The sequence below is a fragment of the Poecilia reticulata genome, chromosome 21 (genome assembly GCF_904066995.2).
Source record: "Poecilia reticulata chromosome 21, P_reticulata-male-v2, whole genome shotgun sequence".
Classification (NCBI taxonomy): Eukaryota; Metazoa; Chordata; class Actinopteri; order Cyprinodontiformes; family Poeciliidae; genus Poecilia; species Poecilia reticulata.
The window spans coordinates 867,970-883,141 of NC_088850.1; the positions used below are offsets into that span (position 1 = coordinate 867,970).

General features: G+C 42.3%; 1 long non-coding RNA gene across 1 annotated transcript; it reads left to right on the forward strand.

The window, feature by feature from the left end:
• Window positions 1-3,640: 3,640 nt before the first annotated feature.
• LOC145549788 (uncharacterized) lies at window positions 3,641-8,688 on the forward strand. The gene is made up of 3 exons (XR_014085636.1): window positions 3,641-5,430; window positions 6,979-7,096; window positions 7,204-8,688. It is a non-coding gene; the product is annotated as an uncharacterized LOC145549788 (long non-coding RNA).
• Window positions 8,689-15,172: the final 6,484 nt, after the last annotated feature.

A 15,172-nucleotide genomic window follows, 5' to 3' on the forward strand; every position in this document is an offset into this window, starting at 1 on the left:
GATCTATAGCCTCTGACATCTGGTGACAGGAATCTATAGCCTCTGACATTTGGTGTCAGGAACTATAGCCTCTGACATTTGCAGGAACTATAGCCTCTGACATCTGGTGTCAGGAACTAAGTCTGAATGGTGTCAGGAACTATAGCCTCTGACACCTGGTGTCAGGAACTATAGCCTCTGACATCTGGTGTCAGGAACTATAGCCGCTGACACCTGGTGTCAGGAACTATAGCCTCTGACATCTGGTGTCAGGAACTATAGCCTCTGACACCTGGTGTCAGGAGCGATAGCCTCTGACACCTGGTGTCAGGAACTATAGCCTCTGACATCTGGTGTCAGGAACTATAGCCTCTGACATCTGGTGTCAGGAACTAAAGCCTCTGACATCTGGTGTCAGGAGGGACAGCGGCTGACACCTGGTGTCAGGAACTATAGCCTCTGACACCTGGTGTAAGGAGGGACAGCCGCTGACACCTGTTGTCAGGACGGACAGCCGCTGACACCTGGTGTCAGGAGGGACAGCCGCTGACACCTGGTGTCAGGAGGGACAGCGGCTGACATTTGGTGTCAGGAGGGACAGCGGCTGACATTTGGTGTCAGGAACTATAGCCTCTGACATTTGGTGTCAGGAACTATAGCCTCTGACATTTGGTGTCAGGAACTATAGCCTCTGACACCTGGTGTCAGGAGGGACAGCCGCTGACACCTGGTGTCAGGAGGGACAGCGGCTGACACCTGGTGTCAGGAACTATAGCCTCTGACATCTGGTGTCAGGAACTATAGCCTCTGACATCTGGTGTCAGGAACTATAGCCTCTGACATCTGGTGTCAGGAACTATAGCCTCTGACATCTGGTGTCAGGAACTATAGCCTCTGACATCTGGTGTCAGGAACTATAGCCTCTGACATCTGGTGTCAGGAACTATAGCCTCTGACATCTGGTGTCAGGAACTTTAGCCTCTGACATCAGGTGTCAGGAACTATAGCCTCTGACATCTGGTGTCAGGAACTATAGCCTCTGACACCTGGTGTCAGGAACTATAGCCTCTGACATCTGGTGTCAGGAACTATAGCCTCTGACATGTGGTGTCAGGTGGGACAGCAGCTGACACCTGGTGTCAGGAACTATAGCCTCTGACATCTGGTGTCAGGAACTATAGCCTCTGACATGTGGTGTCAGGTGGGACAGCAGCTGACACCTGGTGTCAGGAACTATAGCCTCTGACACCTGGTGTCAGGAACTATAGCCTCTGACACCTGGTGTCAGGAACTATAGCCTCTGACATCTGGTGTCAGGAACTATAGCCTCTGACATCTGGTGTCAGGAACTATAGCCTCTGACACCTGGTGTCAGGAACTATAGCCTCTGACATCTGGTGTCAGGAACTATAGCCTCTGACACCTGGTGTCAGGAACTATAGCCTCTGACACCTGGTGTCAGGAGGGAAAGCTGCTGACACCTGGTGTCAGGAACTATAGCCTCTGACATCTGGTGTCAGGAACTATAGCCTCTGACATCTGGTGTCAGGAACTATAGCCTCTGACATCTGGTGTCAGGAACTATAGCCTCTGACACCTGGTGTCAGGAACTATAGCCTCTGACACCTGGTGTCAGGAACTATAGCCTCTGACACCTGGTGTCAGGAGGGACAGCTGCTGACACCTGGTGTCAGGAACTATAGCCTCTGACATCTGGTGTCAGGAACTATAGCTTTTGACATCTGGTGTCAGGAACTACAACTTCTGACACCTGGTGTCAGGAACTATAGCCTCTGACATCTGGTGTCAGGAACTATAGCCTCTGACACCTGGTGTCAGGAACTATATCCTCTGACATCTGGTGTCAGGAGGGACAGCTGCTGACACCTGGTGTCAGGAACTATAGCCTCTGACATTTGGTGTCAGGAACTATAGCCTCTGACATTTGGTGTCAGGAACTATAGCCTCTGACATTTGGTGTCAGGAACTATAGCCTCTGACATCTGGTGTCAGGAACTATAGCCTCTGACATCTGGTGTCAGGAACTATAGCCTCTGACACCTGGTGTCAGGAACTATAGCCTCTGACACCTGGTGTCAGGAACTATAGCCTCTGACATCTGGTGTCAGGAACTATAGCCTCTGACACCTGGTGTCAGGAACTATAGCCTCTGACACCTGGTGTCAGGAGGGACAGCTGCTGACACCTGGTGTCAGGAACTATAGCCTCTGACATTTGGTGTCAGGAACTATAGCCTCTGACATTTGGTGTCAGGAACTATAGCCTCTGACATTTGGTGTCAGGAACTATAGCCTCTGACATTTGGTGTCAGGTGGGACAGCAGCTGACACCTGGTGTCAGGAACTATAGCCTCTGACATCTGGTGTCAGGAACTATAGCCTCTGACATCTGGTGTCAGGAACTATAGCCTCTGACATCTGGTGTCAGGAACTATAGCCTCTGACATCTGGTGTCAGGAACTATAGCCTCTGACACCTGGTGTCAGGAACTATAGCCTCTGACATCTGGTGTCAGGAACTATAGCCTCTGACACCTGGTGTCAGGAACTATAGCCTCTGACACCTGGTGTCAGGAGGGACAGCTGCTGACACCTGGTGTCAGGAACTATAGCCTCTGACATTTGGTGTCAGGAACTATAGCCTCTGACATTTGGTGTCAGGAACTATAGCCTCTGACATTTGGTGTCAGGAACTATAGCCTCTGACATTTGGTGTCAGGTGGGACAGCAGCTGACACCTGGTGTCAGGATCTATAGCCTCTGACATCTGGTGACAGGAACTATAGCCTCTGACATTTGGTGTCAGGAACTATAGCCTCTGACATTTGGTGTCAGGTGGGACATCAGTTGAAAACCTGGTGTCAGGAACTATAGCCTCTGACATCTGGTGTCAGGAACTATAGCCTCTGACATCTGGTGTCAGGAACTATAGCCTCTGACATCTGGTGTCAGGAGGGACAGCGGCTGACACCTGGTGTCAGGAACTATAGCCTCTGACACCTGGTGTCAGGAACTATAGCCTCTGACACCTGGTGTCAGGAACTATAGCCTCTGACACCTGGTGTCAGGAGGGACAGCCGCTGACACCTGGTGTCAGGACGGACAGCCGCTGACACCTGGTGTCAGGAGGGACAGCCGCTGACACCTGGTGTCAGGAACTATAGCCTCTGACACCTGGTGTAAGGAGGGACAGCCGCTGACACCTGTTGTCAGGACGGACAGCCGCTGACACCTGGTGTCAGGAGGGACAGCCGCTGACACCTGGTGTCAGGAGGGACAGCGGCTGACATTTGGTGTCAGGAGGGACAGCGGCTGACATTTGGTGTCAGGAACTATAGCCTCTGACATTTGGTGTCAGGAACTATAGCCTCTGACATTTGGTGTCAGGAGGGACAGCCGCTGACACCTGGTGTCAGGAGGGACAGCCGCTGACACCTGGTGTCAGGAGGGACAGCGGCTGACACCTGGTGTCAGGAACTATAGCCTCTGACATTTGGTGTCAGGAACTATAGCCTCTGACATTTGGTGTCAGGTGGGACAGCAGCTGACACCTGGTGTCAGGAGGGACAGCTGCTGACACCTGGTGTCAGGAGGGACAGCCGCTGACACCTGGTGTCAGGAGGGACAGCCGCTGACACCTGGTGTCAGGAGGGACAGCTGCTGACACCTGGTGTCAGGAGGGACAGCTGGTGACCTCATTTTAATTATCGGATTTATCATCTCTTCCTGCCTTTTTTTCTTTCTGTTGATGACACTGAAAGAAAAAAAGCTCAACTCCGGTGCTCTCCACTGTCCCTCCCTTCCTCATTTCCTTAGTGTAATGTCCAGCGCACACGACACGAGTTATCGGCCGATAGTATGCCCATTTTCAAAACCAGAGAGACCATTATCCGACAGCAATCCTAGGTATAACGGTTAAATCGGGTTTGTCGTGCCGTGTGGTGTCCAGCCACATGGGCAAAAAATAATGGCTGCAAGTCCAGTTGACTAATTTTAAAACCAGGTAATAATCAATGCTTTCCTAGAATCTACCTGTGATGCATGTGGCTAGATTCATCGTAAAGTCATTGCCTCCCCTGCTGATGGATGATCTTAGTGACCCTATCATAGGCAGCAGTCTTCCTCAAGAAATGCTTCAGGTAGTTTGCTGTTATTTTAGTGATGGTTATGTATGTTTTTAAATGGTGATTAGGCCTGTCGCGATAAATCAATTAATCGCATGATAAATTAAACCTATCGACCTGATTTTAATTATCGGTTGTGAAAGTTTATCATCTCTTCCTGCCTTTTTTTCTTTCTGTTGATGACACTGAATGAAAAAAGGCTCACCTCTGGTGCTCTCCTCCCTTCCTCATTTCCTTAGTGTAATGTCCAGCGCACATTACACGAGTTGTCGGCTGAATGTCGGCCCATTTTCAAAATCAGAGACGACACATTAGCCGACAGAAATCCTAGGTATAACGGTTCGATCGGGTTTGTCGTGCCGTGTGGTGTCCAGCCACATGGGCACAAAATGATTGCTATAAGTCCAGTTAACAAATTTTAAAACCAGGTATTAATCGATGCTTTACTAGAATCTACCTGTGACGCGTAGGGTGTAGTGATACAATAATTTCACGATACGATATACGATATTCTGGTCACGATACAGTATGTATCACAATATTTGTTGAGCGATACAATTCGATACGATTCGATACAATTCGGTGCATTTTTATGATTTTCTGAAAGATTTTAGAAGGACAGAGTGATTTTAGTGACATTTTGTGTTCCATAGACTTGAATTTAGTTAACTGAAAACTGATTAAAAGCACCAACTACACAATACCTGACTCTGATTGGACAGTCTAACAGTCTGCACCTGGACAAAATGAATCAAAGATGCAGTGAGAGAATTAGTTTCTGTCATTTAATTCATGTGGATTTGACATAAAACTCAAAAGTTTAAACGGTAATCCAGGAGCAGAGTGGAGAGATTATCAGCTCACTTATGTTTTTTCTTTTGGACACTGTGGCTGCATTTTGGAGTAAAAATCCAGCCACAAATCCAGTCTTTTGGACTATGGGGAAAAAGGCTTTTCTACCTTGGCTCCCGGAGTTAGCCGTGGCTGTAAGCTGTTTACTACTAGCTGCTAAAGTAGTGGCTCCGCCTCACCCCGTAGTGATCGACTCCCTGCAGCTACGCAGCGCCGCTATTCCCCTGCTTGGATCTCTGAGTAGCTGCCTCTCAGACTGCCAGGATCTCATCGTTCTCTCAGTCTCTGATACTCTTTGTCTGTTGCTAATAAGAATGATCGATCAGCCATTGTTACCATGGAAATCCTCACTGAGCCGCGGATTCCGGCTGGGGGTTTTTGCTCTTCGTCTTCCTGCTCAAACCACAGCGCCGCTGCTGCTGCTTAGGATGTTATCAACCCATGTTCATTCTTCAGGTAATCTTTTATATACAAAACAGAAACCGCTAAGCTAAAAACTAATTACGAAGTGAATGCTACCAGTCGAAATTTGCATTAATTTCGCGATCTCACTGCTTTTTCAGCTGCTCCGTTTCGCTTCTCTTTCACGGTTACTTGCGCAACTTTACTTTGTTTCTCAGCAACAAAATACAGCCCATCGTTATTTATTGAAGATTTTACATTTCCAAAAACAGGAATCTAATGTTTCGTTTCGTTTTGTAGGTTTGGAAGCTCATTCCCTCTCACATAATCGGAAAAGCCGGGGAATGGCGGCGCTTTTGACATTTCTCTGACAAACAGAAAAATATGGTTTACTAATTTTAGCATAACTCCGGTTATACTTGGCCTATTGACACAATTTAAAAACTGGTGTGTAGTTTATAATGTGCACTTTAAGCTCAAGTTGAAAGTGAGACGTAACAAACTAGACGTTAAAAAGAGCTATAAGGCTATGGACCCCTGTGGTTTAACGGATCGATACTCGCTGATGAAAAGTCGATACTTTCCGAGGGCGGAAAATATCGATATATATCGCCGAATCGATTTATTTATACAGCCCTAGTGACGCATGTGGCTAGTGTCAGCGTAAAGTCCTGACTGAATGAAAATCATTAGAACCTATTTGTCACGTTATCGAAGAACAGCTGAAAACTTACCGGGTTTATCAACTGCGGTAGCAATTTGGCTCCAACTCCTCCCCTTGTCATTTCTATATTCTTTGCACGAAATGTTGAATAAACTTTGTTTCCACAAATCATCTCCGATGTCCGCTGGACTTCGGTTTGTTCCGTGTCATCTGTTTGGGATTCCCGTCCGTAATTTCCCGTAATTTCCCATCAGAAAGCACGGAGGAGAATCCGTGCTTTCTGACTGGCTATCTGTCACATTCAGCATTAACGCTCCCAATCAGGGAAAACCCCTGATTTAGATCGAAGCGGCCACAACAAGCTACATCACACTACAGGGTGATCTGTTACGAAATCATCAGCGACAATCTTAGATCGGCCAACGATCTAAAGATTGTCATAAGGGGAAAATAAGGGCAAAAAATGTTGTAGTGTGAACTATCAGGTAGTCTGATGTGCCCATCTTCTCTATTTAAATCTAGTGATTACTGAAGGGCAATACAGTATAGACTTCATATCTGCACTCTTTTTGGTTGAATGAAGTATTTTCACTTTGGGTTTATGTTGTTTAGTTTTCATTCAAGTACGTTTTTTGTTGATAGAAACTGAAAATCCATTTTATTTTTGTTTTTGGTTGTTTTGTTTATTTAATTTCAGTTCCAGTGGTAAGTGTTCTCTTGAAAATAAAGCATCTATGGCATGAAATCACATGCATTATTAGTCATTTCCATTAAATCAGTGTCAAAAGGTCTTGAAACAATATTATCGTTTATTGCAATAATTTTTTAGACAATTAATCGTCCAGCAAACTTTGTTATGGTGAAAGGCCTAATAGTGATAATTTCATTCGGATTTGTTAAAGGTTTAAACCTTCACCCATCCTGTTCTTGTCCTTCAGAAATCCTCCTGGATCGTCGCCCCAATGACGATGGAAAAGGCCCTCATCGCTCTGACTGATGGATGACCTTAGTGACCCTACCATCGGGTTCAGCAGTCTTTCTCAAGAAATGTTGCAGGTATTTTGCTGTTTAAGTGATGGTTACGTATGTTGAATAGTTACAATTTCATTCTGAGTTGTTAAAGGATTTGACCTTAAACCTGCACCCGTCTTGTTGTCCTTCAGGAATCCTCCTGGATCATCTCGTTTTTGTCTCGGATTTTGCTCTTCATCGCCACTCATTGGCCGACAGAGGAAAATGACTTTATGGACAATTTTGTTTAGAGATGTCATAATTTTATGCGTTTTTCTTAGACTGGTTAATTGTGATCTGTCTGTATTTATGCTGCTGTTTGTCATTTTCTGTCTCTACTACCTTAGTTATTTGAACTGTTTTTGTTTTCTCCATTATTTTTCTCTCCTTAGATTTTACACCTGGTCTGACGTTCTGATTGGCTGTGGTTTCTTCATGGAGGAGGGCATTGGCTGACATGAGTTCATGAACATGGAAAGTTCTCCTGATCAGACGACCTGTTGTGTTGTCTCTCTGCTCCAATCAGTCATGGCTGCTGGTACTGAGCCCAGTTCTGGTTCTGCTGGAGGTTTCTTCCTGGTAGAGGGGAGGTCTTTCTCTCCACTGTCACTACATTTATGCTCTGTGTGAGAGATTGCTGTAAAGTCAACAACTCTACAGAAGCGATTTGCTGTCGCCCCCTGTTGGTCATGAGTAGTGAATGCTGTAAGTAATGACTCCATACAATCTGCAGGGTTGTATAGAGTCATTACTCCATACAAAATAGTTGATAAACTATTTTATCAACTGAGCTTATTGTACTGTTAACTAATAGCAATTGGAAAACTTGTGATTGAACTAAAATTATTTCAAAGTGCATTGAGATGACATTTGTTGTGAATTGACTATGTATAAAATATACCTTTCAAACTGAGCTCAACCAATAATATAAAAAAAACAAAAAAACCAACAACCAATACAAAAAAGTTCAGAACCCCAAAAGTAGACACCAAAATGTTAAAAACTTATAACGTTAGTTCACAACAATGTCGTTCTCAAGGGATTTTACAAAAATTTGTTTCAATTCAGTCATAGATTACTATTTATCCAAGTTATCAATGCATTAGGATTACTACATTTGTTTAAAAAAAATTTACACCAAAGGAAACAGTAGATTGTATGGAGTCATTACTTACAGCCTTTACTCCTCCTGACCAGCAGGGGGTGACAGATAATGCTGGAGGGAATGCATGTAGTGACCGTGGAGAGGAAGAACTCCCCTCTACCAGGAAGAAACCTCCAGCAGAACCAGAACTGGGCTCAGTACCAGCAGCCACGACCGACCGGAGCAGAGACACAACAGGTCAGGAGAACTTTCCATGTTCATGAACTTTCCACGTCAGCCAATGACCTCCTCCAGGAAGAAACCACAGCCAATCAGAACCACAGACCAGGTGGAACTTCCACATATAGAATAATGGAGAAAACAACTTTAATTTCTAACTGAATCTTTTAGTTAGAAAAGTTTGTGTTTCTAACTTAACTTTTTGTTTAGCTTATTCTGGATAAACCATATGGCAATAAAAAAATGTTTTCTACAATGTATGTAAATATCTGGTTTCATATATTTTAACTGCAAAAATAAATCCAAATGTAGAGGTTTGTCTCTAGATCATTGTTATGTAAATGTATTAAAACAAGCTGTTCTCTAAATTTGGTCATAAAATGCATTAAATTCCTAAATGGTAAGTCGATATCCTGCAGTCAATAGACGCAGCATGAGGTCTGTGTGTTTCTCAGGGATATAAAAAGCATTGATTCCTGCTGAATAAGGAATCTACTTCACTGGGTCAGAGGTCAAGTTCATACTACTGCAGAGAAGATTAGACTAGAGTCCAGCTGAGACAATCTGAGTATTTGCTAAAGGAGTCTGTCTCCGTCTTGTCAGATTGAATTTCTTTAACTGGTGTGGTTAGAGAACCATTCACAAGGTTAAAGAGTGAGAAAAGGACACAGAGTCATAAACTCAAAATGATTCAATATCCAATTATTATGACCAGAGCAAAAAAAACCTCAACCACAATGACATGAATGTGAAATCTGGGCAACTGACATTTATCCAAGTTTTAATAACTGGAACTTCTTAATTATTCATCTCAAAATGACTTGATGAATCAAAGTATCAACACCAAATCACTGAGTAGATTTAAAACCTGTAAAACAACTCTTCCATATCGAGTCCTCTGTCACAACAGTCCGAGGCCGACGGACGGACGGACGGACGGACGGAGGAGAGCAAAGTGTATTTAGCAGGTTGTAATAATCCAACCCCTACTGCATGTAATCCTAGTAGTTCCTCTGCAGCAAGTTCAAACGTCCGGCGGTTTGGGCCTCGTGTCTCGTTGGATTTTTACCCAGGAAGCACGTTGGCTAAACCGTGAGTCAAACAGCCACTGGGACTGACTACTATATATTCCATTGAGGGACAGTAACTTTAACATTACATACACCTTTCTGAACAGGCGAGGGCGCACTTTCTCTGTTTTTAATCAGACATTAAAGCGGCTTGAAACCATTCCTCCCTCCCTGGCACCACTGCCCCCCCCCCCTCCCCATAGCCCCGCGCCTGACAACCACCCTCCTCCATCATTCCAGACTCCTTTGGTTTGGACATGTTATAATTTGAATTCCGCCTCTAAACACTCGGGCTGTCCGGCTCATTCCGCTCTGATGACGTTTCCTTTCAGAGGAAAACCCTGAATCTCTGCAGCTCATTAGCTTGATGAACTCAGGTGTGTTAGGATCAGAACTGGACCGCTGATTGGTTAGTTGCTGACCAACCCACTGGGATGATTGACAGGCGGCATCCTGTGTCTGTCAACTGGTTGCTATTTAAACCAGATTTATTCATTTGTTTCCTGCTCAGGGCTCAATGCATCAGTAAAACCTGATGGACAGGTTATACTATGCTTCATATTTTATGCTTAAAATATTCCACAGGAAAATATTTCCACTTGTTTACTCGCATACTTTTTCCTGGAAAGGAAGCAAAACGTCTCTGTTCAGATATTTCTGTTTGACTTTAGTTTAATTCTTTTCTCCACCTGAAGATCCTGGAATTTTCCTCCTGAGATAATTTTCTGACCTGTTTAAAGCAGAATGACCTGTGATCTTCATTTGAACTGGTCACTGTAAAGGTTTTAATGTCAAATACATGTTTTAGTTGGGAATGAGCTCCCTCTAGTGGACAGTTGGTAGAAGTGCATCTCTTCCTGATCAAACCCGTTTCTGCTTCCAAACCCTAAAAAAATCATTAAAATATGGAGATGAAACGTCACTGACTGATGAAAATAAGCAGCTTTTTCTCCTGTTTGCAGTTTTAAACTGATGCAAACAACTTTATTTTACTTATTTTTTATTTCTCTTTATGTAAAGTGAAGCCAAGCTGCCTGGAGGGTAAAACATGCAAACTGGTTTGTAAAATCAGAACCAACTGAGATTTACAGATGAACTGAGAGGAAACATGTCAGAACTGGAAGCGCTGAAACTAAAAAACTAAAAACTAAAACTGATGCAAAACAGGTCATGGTGTTTTAACTGAAGACATTCATTCATTTCTGCACCTTCTTGGTAGTAATAGAAGTCCAAATTTAGATGTATCTAGTTTGATACAAAAGGCCAAACATAGTAAATGAAACATGTAAAAGACAAAAAAAACAACCTTTAATTATAGTAATATTACATCAAGCTGTTGGTTTTCAGTGGTTTGTTTGTTTGTTTGTTTGTTTGTTTGTTTGTTTTTATCGGGCTGGAAGTGTTAAAGTTTCTTGGATCTCAGGTTCGTTCTGCAGCTGAAGGTTACAGACGTGTTTTAATTCAACTGGAAGGTGAAACTCTGAGGGACAAACAAACAAACTTCCTCGTTCCTGGCAGAGAGTCGATCAGACTGGAGGAGCTGGTTTCACACGCGTTACCATGGTTACCATGGCTACCGCGTTACCGTGGTGACAGATATACATCAGTGAATCAACTTTTAAAAAAACTCCAGCGCTTAAGATTGACTCTAAAATTTACTACAGGAGCCGATCAGATCAGGCTGACTAACATCTGGTTCAGTTTAAATTGAAACAACGAAACGAAAACATGCAGAAATGAGGGTGAAGAGGAAACGATTTATTGTTTCGAACATTTAAGAACATTTTAGTTTTACATGAACAGATGTTACTGGTTTATCTGGAGCTTTCAGGTTTTCAGGATTAGATTGTTCCACAAATTCTCAAGAATTTAGCAAAATAAAGTACATTTTCTTGTGATGATGACAATAAAATAAAACTTACAAAAACATTGATTATTCCACCATTACACAGCATTATTTCACACTGTGGTCGTTTTTAAACTCGGGCCTTTCAGGACCCAGTTAGAGACGAGAAGAAGCTCAAACATCCAGATTTCATTCAACAGAACTTCCTTCAATTTAAAGAGTCTAAACAAAACCTCACAGAATCTGAATCCGCCGGATCCTCAGACGTTCTGCAGACGTTCGCTCCTTGACCCGGATCAAGTGGTCCTAAACATTTCACAAGCGATCTGACTGCTGTTGAACTATCTAGAACCACTGGACCAGAGAGGATTGACTCCGGTCGGATCGGCTCCAGATGAATTGGCTCCGGTCGGATCGGCTCTGGTCGGATCGGTCCGGTCGGGTCGGGTCGGTCTCCGCTGTGGCGTTCTGCTCCTCATCTCCTCACTTTATACTGCAGCTCGCTGTAGAGCCAGGAATGAAGGCCGGACCGGTCGGGCCTGAAGCAGGGCGGGGTTACCTGTCGGGCCGGACGGCGGCTCCTCACCTGCTCCACCTGCTCATCCACCTCCAGCGTTTCATTCAGACCCAAAATATCAAACTTCAGTTTCAGGATGAAACATTTGGAGTTTCTAGTAAAACCAAACATTAAAACCTGATTTATTTGTTTTAAAGTCCAACTAAATGATAAAAATAATCCGTTTCCTGAAACATGCAGCTTTTCCCTCATTAAACTGAATTAAAGTGTCACCTGATGTCCAGAGCCAATAAAACCAGCATCATCCTCCAGTCCCAGTAAACCTCCTCCTGGACCTTCAGGGTCCAACTGGTCCGTCATGGACTCAGTGGTTCTGTTAAAGTCCGGCTGCAGGACCAACAGATCCACTGGAACCAAAGATTTCCTTTGAGCTGAAAACAAAGATCCGTTCAGAAATGTTTTTATTTTGTTTTCCAGTTTCATCTTTATCCAGTAAATAATTAAATGTTTGAATCTGGTTTGTTGGTTCTTGGTGTTTATTTAGTTTAAAACCTGATGAATCTGGACTGAAACCCAAAACCTGACAGGTTTAAATCAGACACAATAAGGCAACATGAATACATATTTAGTTCATATCTGCTTTATTGATCCAACAATATATGTTAATCAGATTTCTATTTAATTCTAACATCAAAGTGAAACATTTCAACTTGTTTTCAGAGTCACATTTTTACATTACAACAAACAAAAATAACAAAATAAATGCAGATAATAGAATTAAATAAAACAAACATATTCAAAATGTCAGGTTGACTTTAGTCTGTTTGTCTTTGTGTTAATGTTTCTGTCTTCCCGATGGACGCAGGTCAAAGGTCAAGTCTCCAGGTCAGACGCGTCCTTTAGCGTGTTTTTATATATATTTTTTTTTTTTTTTTTTGCCTTATAAACATAAATTGTCCTATGAGAACAGAAGCATCTTTCTGCTCTGACATGATTATAATTCATATTCAGTAAATATACATGTTGTTCATATGAGGCTGTAGATTAAAAGTTATGTTAGAAAATTAACTTTCAACCAGGTTTAAACATGACTTTCATTATTCCTGCATTTAAAAAGTGTTTCTAATGGTCTGATGTAATATTAATATTCTAATCTTAAATGTCAACTAATTTGTTTTATTAAAATTGAAAAGCAGTTTGGGAAACTTTATGTTCCTTTATTCATTTTACTCTCTAAATATTTGTTTCTTTTTAGTTGTTGAGTCACTTCAGGTTTACTTTTAGAAACAGGAATATTTTACACTGATTTTAACTGAAACTGTTTTCAAAATGATCCTAAAATCTGATCTGAGATTTAATGACGACACAAACCTGTTTCTCAGGTCAGTAAAAGTCTCAGGTCAGTAAAAGCGCCTGCATTATGCTGATGATATGATTATTTATTCATGAGGCTTCAAAATGTCTTCCAGCAGCTGCAGGCGTCACTTTAAGCCTTAAAACTGGTTTAATGTGAATAAAACTAAACTGTTTATCTAAAACAGGATCTTAACTAAAATTAGCTCAACGTCTTTAGGATGCTAACAGCTGCTCTGTGGTAAATATGGAGAACACAGGAGCTTTTATTCTGAAAAACAGCCTCCATCAGTTTGTCAGGTATGATTTAAACCTTCTGGTGCCACTCTGATGTGTTTTATGTCCACCTGAGGAGTTTGTTTGGGTCCTGCAGGGACCAGCGGAGATCAGGTGGATCACATCTCCGTCTTTAAGCACAAGGAAAAGATTTAAAGGCCGCAGCGAAACCTGGGCAGGAATGTTGAGAGAGCAGGAAGTTTGGCAGGTTGTTGCTCGGCTGGATTCCTCTTTCTCATAAAAGCAGGTCTCACCTGCTGATTATCAGCCGCATCACTCAGGTGAGACACACCTGCTGCTCCTCAGACACCAGATTTAACCAGCAACAGATCAGATGCTTCCTGTTAAATTCAGTCCAGACTGAGATCCTGTTCATATCAGTGACTGAGGCAGAATCATCAGTTTGAGAGCAGCAGCAGGAGACGGAGGGACGGAAACTCGACAGGAACGAAGACGGACTGCATTCTGCAGCCGGGCGTGAGGCTGAGTCACTGCGAGACGAACAAAAGGAGAGAAACTCAAACTGGTGACGCATGAAAGGAAGAAAATATGAAACCTGAACATAAACTGTGGCTGAGCAGGAAGATCAGCTAAACGAACCAAAATAGCAACAAATACTTTGGACATGATTGTTCTGAGTGAACTGATCCTCATTACATCCATACCAGTTAGACTGGTCTAGTTAAAGTTTACTTATTACATATTTAATGTAATGTCAGAGCTTAGAAATTCAGATTAAACTGTTTTAAAGTTTGTATTAATGGACTAAAACCATCCTGCTCATTAACATGTTTTTTCTTTAAAAGTAACAATTACAAAAAATGATAGTTTTAAATGTTTTTAATACATAGATTAAAATACATTGTTTCAGTAGATCAGGTTCAAATTCCAGCCACACAAATTTCTACATATTTTATTTATTACTTGGCAGGAAAGATGGAGAACAAGGTTAGGAACAGGTGAAAGGACAAAAAAACATCCAAATATTATTAAAAAATGAGTCAAAATAAATAATAAATTACTGAAATGTGTGTGTTTATGTTTGGTCCTTAACACAAACTCACAACTTTTCAGTAAGACGCATCACCTCTTGCAGCAGTGGCGAAACGAGGTCAGCAGGGGGAGCTCTAGTTCCCTCTGAGACAGACATTCATCTCATTGCACCACCAAGAAAGTAGTTTCTTTTATTGACCTTGAATGAACTGATTGAGGTCATTTATATATTCTCCTTGAAAAGTTACTCATTAATTAACAGTCAATTAGGATATAATTATGGATTTTAAAAACTGTCAGACATTGAAGCTGATGAACTTTGAACTCCATCTGGAGCTGCAGGCTGATTTCTCTCTCTGACCTTTTGTGTCTCATCTTAAAGCCGTCAGCTCAGATTCTCTGGTTTGTTTTGTTGGAAGAAACTACAAGAGGAAGAGGAAGAAGAAGAGGAAGAGGAGGGACAGTTGATTTTCTGACTCGGCAGAAACATCTCAAAGTTTCTGGACTGGGACGTGAATATTAACTCTCATCATGATAACAGATGGATTCTAGATGAAAATATTCCCCTGTTTTATTTTATTGAGCTTTGCTGCTTCAGACCAATTTTATTTATAAATTAAAGTTTATAAATAAAATTGGTGACCAATAGCTGCTAACTGACCTGCTAAAGCTACATTTCTATGATACATTTAAAATTATTTTTTATGGTTGGAGGAAATATTCTAATCAGAAATGTCTTATT